Consider the following 7,058-nt stretch of genomic DNA (forward strand, 5'->3'; position numbering starts at 1 on the left):
GAGAGATCTGGGAGTTCAGGTCCATTGTACCCTGAAGGTGGTAACGCAGGTCGATAGAGTTGTCAAGAAGGCATACAGCATGCCTGCGTTCATCGGACGGGGTATTGAGTATAAGAGTCGGCAGGTCATGTTACAGTTGTATAGGACTTTGGTTAGGCCACATTTGGAATACTGCGTGCAGTTCTGGTCGCCACATAACCAGAAGGATGTGGATGCTTTAGAGAGGGTTCAGAGGAGGTTCACCAGGATGTTTCCTGGTATGGAGGGTGCTAGCTATGAAGAAAGGTTGAGTAGATTAGGATTGTTTTCGTTGGAAAGGCAGAGGTTGAGGGGGGACCTGATTGAGGTCTACAAAATTATGAGAGGTATGGACAGGGTGGATAGCAACAAGCTTTTTCCAAGAGTGGGGGTGTCAATTACAAGGGGTCACGATTTCAAGGTGAAAGGGGGAAAGTTTAATGGAGATATGCGTGGAAAGTTTTTTACGCAGAGGGTGGTGGGTGCCTGGAATGCTTTGCCAGCGGAGGTGGTAGAGGCGGGCACGATAGCATCATTTAAGATGCATCTAGACAGATATATGAACGGGCAGGGAACAGAGGGAAGTAGATCCTTGGAAAATAGAAGACAGGTTTAGATAAAGGATCTGGATCGGCGCAGGCTGGGAGGGCCGAAGGGCCTGTTCCTGTGCTGTAATTCCTTTTGCTCTTTGTTCATACAAAGCCCGCTATAACTTTATTGACCCGCTTAAAAAAGGACCGCTGGATGAAGATGGGGAGACATTGAAAAACAAACAGGGATCTCGGGAGGACCGTCATTTTCACCGCTTGGACTCTGCCCGCTAGAGACAACTGGAGCGCATACCATCTCCGGAAGTCATCTTTCATCTGATCCACCAACCGGCCAAGTTCAATTTGTGTAGCCGGTCCCAATCCCTCGCCACCTGGATACCTAGGTACCTGAAACTGTCCCCTACCACTCTAAACGGCAGTTCCCCCAGTCGCCTCTCCTGATCCCTCGCCTGGACTATAAACATCTCGCTCTCCCCCATATTAAGCTTATACCCCGAAAAGCAGCCGAATTCCCCTAAAATTCCCACAATTTCTTCCACCCCCTCAATTGGATTTGAAACATACAAAAGCAGGTCGTCCGCATACAGCGAGACTCTGTGCTCCCCCCCTCCCCCGGACGAGCCCCTTGAGACCCTCAGAGCAATTGCCAGCGGCTCAAGAGCCAGTGCAAACAGCAGTGGGGAGAAGGGGGATCCCTGTCTCATCCGAAGTCGTCCTGTTCGTCCGTACACTTGCCACAGGAGCCTGGTACAGCAACCTGACCCAGTCAATAAAGCCCCTCCCAAATCCAAACCGCCCCAGGACCTCCCAAAAATAATCCCACTCAACCCGGTCAAAAGCTTTCTCTGCATCCATTGCGACCATTACCTCCACCTCCCTACTTTCCGGGGGCATCATGATCATGTTTAACAGCTTTCTTACATTGGCCACCAGCTGCCTGCCCGTCTGATCCTCCACAATGACGTTCAACAAAATTTTGACCAGCAGTTTGGCATCTACGTTCAACAGGGAAATCGGCCGTAGGACCCACAGTGCTCCGGGTTCTTGTCCCATTTCAGGATAAGCGGAATCGTGGCCTGTGACATCATCTGGCGCAGAACCTCCCTTTCCCTTGCCTCGATAAACACCTTCATCAGCACCGGTCCCAATATCCCGGTTCCGACCTGTACAACCTGCTGTAGAAATCCTGAAACGTCTTACAACCCCTACCGAGTCCCCAACTAAGTTCCCATCCCCGTCGATAACTTTCCCTATTTCCCTAGCTGCCTCCCTCTTTCTAAGCTGCTGTGCAAGCATCTTGCTGGCCTTCTCACCATGCTCGTATATCGCCCCCCTCGCCTTTCTGAGCTGTTCCACTGCCCTCCCTGTGGTTAACAAGCCAAACTCCGCCTGTAGCCTCCGCCGTTCCCTTAAATGCCCTATCTCTGGAGTCTCGGGGTACCTCCTGTCGACTTGTAGAATCTCTTTTACCAGTCGGTCCGTCTCTGCCCTGTCCGTCCTGTCCCTATGAGCCCGGATCGAGATCAGCTCTCCTCTCACCACTGCCTTCAGCACTTCCCAGACCACCGCTGCTGAGACCTCCCCCGTATCATTTACCTGTGGGTAATGCAGCATGCATTTCCTCAGCCTCTCGCACACCGCTTCGTCCGCCAACAGCCCGACATCCAACCTCCGTTGCGGGCGCTAATTGCTATCTTTACTCACCTGCAGGTCAACCCAGTGTGGAGCATGGTCCGAGATCGTAATCACCGAATACCCCGTGTCCACCACCCCTGCCAGCAAGGCCCTACCCAAAACAAGACAATCGATCTGAGAGTATACCTTATGTACGTGGGAGTAGAAAGAAAACTCCTTCACCCTCGGCTGCCTAAATCTCCATGGATAACCCCCCTCCCCCCATCTGCTCCATGAACCCTTTCAGTTCCTTTGCCATTGCTGGCACCTTGCCTGTTCTCGAGCATGACCGGTCCAGGCCTGGATCAATAACTGTATTAAAGTCCCCTCCCATGATTATCATAGAATTTACAGTGCAGAAGGAGGCCATTCGGCCCATCGAGTCTGCACCGGCTCTTGGAACGAGCACCCTACCCAAGGTCAACACCTCCATAACCCAGTAACCCCATCCAACACGAAGGGCAATTTATCATGGCCAATCCACCTAACCTCCCCCGTATGGTCAGTTTGTGCAAGTCCAGGTTCTATTTTCTCTTTTATCAGTTTCTTGGTCCTCCTTTGCTGAATTCTAAAATAAGTTCCCAATCCTCAGGCTTACTACTATTTGGGCCACTTTATGATCCTCTTCCTCTGATCTAATGGAATCTTTAACTTTTCTTGTTCACCACAGTTGCATCACTTTTCCTGTCTCACATTCCCTGAGAGAGAAAAAGAGAGAACAAAATGCAGTCCTAAATGTAATTGAAGCAGACACAATAACAGCAGAATCCATCACTAATCAATTGTGAACTTGTTGGTGTCTCAGCAGGGACGTGGAAACACAGAATCCCTTCCCACACTGAGAGCAGGTGAACGGCCTCTCCCCAGTGTGAACAAACTGGTGTTTCAGCAGGCTCGATGAAGTAGTGAATCCCTTCCCACACTGAGAGCAGGTGAACGGCTTCTCCCCAGTGTGAACTCGCTGGTGTCTCTGCAGGGTGCTTGAGTCAGTGAATCCCTTCTCACACCGAGAGCAGATAAACGGCTTCTCCCCAGTGTGAACTCGCTGGTGTTTCCTCAGATTGGATATTTCAGTGAATCCCTTCCCACACGGAGAGCAGGTGAACGGTCTCTCTCCAGTGTGAATGCGTCGGTGAACTTCCAGCACAGATGGGGATCTGTATCCCTTCCCACAGTCCTCACATTTCCACGGTTTCTCCATGTTTTGGGTCTCCTCGTGTCTCTCCAGGTTGGACAATCAGTTGAAGCCTCGTCCACACACAGAATACGTGTACGGACTCTCCCCGCTGTGAACGGTGTGATGATTTTTCAGGCTGTGTAACTGGTTGAAGCTCTTTCCACAGTCAGTGCTCTGGAACACTCTCACTCGGATGTGTGTGTCTCGGTGCTTTTCCAGTCACACTGATGTTTAAACTTTGTTGAAGTCAACAGGCCGGGCAAACATTTCTCCTTCTAGATTTAATGGCCGATGAACCGAGTGTCTCTGTCAGATCCAGACGTGATGTTTGAGATTTCTGTCTGTAAATCCTCTCCTTTGGAGTTTACAAAAGACATCACAGTCAGTCCAGGAGAGAAATTCAGAACAGATTATTTTAATTTCTATGAAACAGTCTTTCCTCTCTCGTTCCCCAAAAGCTGTAAATCTCTACCCCCACACTCTCCCTCCATTCTCACTCTGCTGTATCTAATATTCACCCTCCCAATTCTCCTGAAGGTGCCGATTCAGGCTGACTGACAGATCCCTGCTCACTGCTTCCTGTCCTGGACACAGATCATAACAAATAGGAGCTGCAGTCAGTCGGCCATTCAGCCCATCAAGCCTACTCGACCATTCAATGAGATCATTGGCCGATCTACCTCAGCACCATTTTCCCACACTATCCCCCATATCCCTCGATATCTTCATTATCGAGAAACCTATCACTCTCGGTCTAAAAATACTTGATGACTGAGGCTCCACAGTCCTCTGGGGTAGAGAATCCCAAAGCTTCACCACATTGTCTTTAAATTCATTGCTGGGGGCAGCACGGTGGCGCAGTGATTAGCACTGCTGCCCCTCAGTGACGAGGACCTGGGTTCGATCCTGGCCCCGTGTCACTGTCCATGTGGAGTCTGCACATTCTCCCTGTGTCTGCGTGGGTCTCACCCGCACAATGTAAAACGATGTGCAGGGTCGGTGAATTGGCCACGCTAAATTGCCCCTTAATTGGAAAAAAAAGAATTGGGTACTCTAAATTTATTCTTTTTGAAGGACAACTAAGTTTTGCATCCAGAGGTGTAATTAAAGCATCGTAAAAAGTGTGGGCTAATGGAATGATGTTTGGATGAAGGGGATTCCCTGTGGAGTTAATTAGATTTCAGCTTGGTAAGATGATGACAGTACTGGGAGGAGCCACGGTTTCAGGCTTTTTGCAGCAAAGCTGTGTTTTAGTTGAGAATTAGTTCAAGATGTGAGCAGAGGTCAAGCATCTCCGTTCAGTTGAAAATATATGTCTGCAGCTAGATTAGCAGTTTCTTTCCAAGCAGTTCAGAAGAGTGTCATTCGAAGGCGAGCTGAAACAAGCTGAAACAGCTTCCCAAGTTTCTTCATGGTTCTGACAGGTTTGAGATCTTGTCTTTAAAGCGGTGACACTAGAGCTCTCTTTCCTCAAAGAACATCTGTGTAAAGCAGGTATTGCTGAGGGCTAACTGTGTTTAACGGTGGATTGAGAGCTGACATGGTGTTTTTGTTGTTTGAGTGGGAATAAAGGTAGCAGTTAAGGGTTACTGTATTCACTGTATTGATTAGCATTGTTTAAGGGCTAATTGTCAGCTGTTTTCTGCTGTGCTGTTATATCTTTGAATATTGTGTCAATAATAAAGTTTGTTTTCACATAGCATGGCCCTATTTTGTGTGAAATCACTCCTGGAGTGAGGTATCCTTTCCTCACAGTCTGACAAAATACAAATAAAATATTGGGGTTTGTGCCCAGTATCCGAGCCACTGTTGGGGTCTGGTCCGGGATCATAACCGTGAGGAGGTGGGTTATGTGGATGTTTAGAGCACTTTGTACCTGAGGAGCAGAGATTTTACATTCTTTCCAGCCCCACAGCAATGTCAGACTAGAATCGACAACTTTTTTTGTGTAGAGGACGATCCTACACCTGGTGTCCACTTGCACCACAGGGAGCATCGTAATCATGGACCTTCCCCCGTTTGTCTGGAGTTTTTGCTCGAGAGCTCACCCCCAGGTCGAGAATGTGGAGGTTTGGAGCCTCCCGGAGTTCATTTATTATGCACTTTCGGGAAGAGTTTGAGTTCTTCCTTTTGGTTAACTCGACTCCTTGTATTTCCTTCTCCATTTTGTTGGAGGCATTTACGGTTTATGCTCGGGGGCTGATCATTTCTTACACTGCTAATAAAAGGTGCAGGATGCTGGAGAACCAGCAGCTTCTGGAGGTTTGTTTGGCGACGGTCAAAGAGAATCATATGGAGGGCCCGAGTAAGCTATTGCTGAAGGAGGTTCACGCAGCAAGAGTGGCTTTGAACTCCCTATTTACTCAGCAGGTCGAGAAAAGTTGAAAGTTAGTGAGATCGAAGTTGTACGAGTTTGGGAATAAGCCGAGCAAATACTTGGCCTGTTTGACAAAGGACCTTTGTTCTGCAGCCTAGGGGCAGCACGGTGGCACAAGTGGATAGCACTGTGGCTTCACAGCGCCAGGGTCCCAGGTTCCATTCCCCGCTGGGTCATTGTCTGTGCGGAGTCTGCACGTTCTCCCCGTGTCTGCTTGGGTTTCCTCGGGTGCTCCGACTTACTTCCACAGTCCAAAGACGTGCCGGTTAGGTGGATTAGCCATGATACATTGCCCTGCGTGACCAAAAAGGTTAGGAGGGGTTATTGAGTTACGGGGATAGGGTGGAAGTGAGGGCTTAAGTGGGTCGGTGCAGACTCAATGGGCTGAATGACCTCCTTCTGCACTGTTTGTTCTATGTTTATGTCAAACCAGCTGTCTAGCCCACTGAGCTAAACCAGCCCAAACCGATCAATGACGGCTTTATGGGGCCAACTTTACACAGCTGATGGTGACTATTAGGTGGGACCTTGCCCGGTGGTCGGCTGTTCCGATTTCATGGTGAGTGAGGATCCCCTTCATTAAAATGTGTTGCACAGACTGTTGTACCCTCTGCAGATGCTGCCTATACTACTGTCAACCAGAGTTGTTAGGGAAATTAATCAAATCAGGGCAAGACCTGCTCAGTTAATGGTAGGGAGTTGGGGAGAGTTACAGAACAAAGAGATCTAGGAGTACAGGTTCACAGCTCCTTGAAGGTGGAGTCGCAGGTGGACAGGGTGGTGAAGAAGGCAGTCAGTATGCTCGGTTTTATTGGTTAGAATATTGAATACCGGAGTCGGGATGTCTTATTGAAATTGGACAAGACATTGGTAAGACCGGACATGGAATACTGTGTTCAGTTCTGGTCACCTTATTATAGAAAGAATAATGTTAAACACAAAAGAGTGCAAAGAGATTTACCAGGATGCTGCGAGGACTTGATGGTCTGAGTTATAAGGAGAGGCTGGGACTTTTTTCCCTGAGCGTAGGAGGCTTAGGTGTGATCTTGTAGAGGTCTATAAAACAATGAGGAGCATAGAGAAGGAAGATAGCCAACATTTTTTCCCTGAGGTAGAGGAGTCTAGAACTAGAGGACATAGGTTTACGGTGAGAGGAGAGAGATACAAAAGAGACCAAAGGGGAAAATTCTTCACACCGAGGGTGGTGAACTTCTGGAATAGGCTGCCAGAGGCAGTGTAGAGGCGGGTACAAATTTGTCCT

The sequence above is a fragment of the Scyliorhinus torazame genome, chromosome 5, assembly GCF_047496885.1.
Source record: "Scyliorhinus torazame isolate Kashiwa2021f chromosome 5, sScyTor2.1, whole genome shotgun sequence".
Taxonomy (NCBI): Eukaryota; Metazoa; Chordata; class Chondrichthyes; order Carcharhiniformes; family Scyliorhinidae; genus Scyliorhinus; species Scyliorhinus torazame.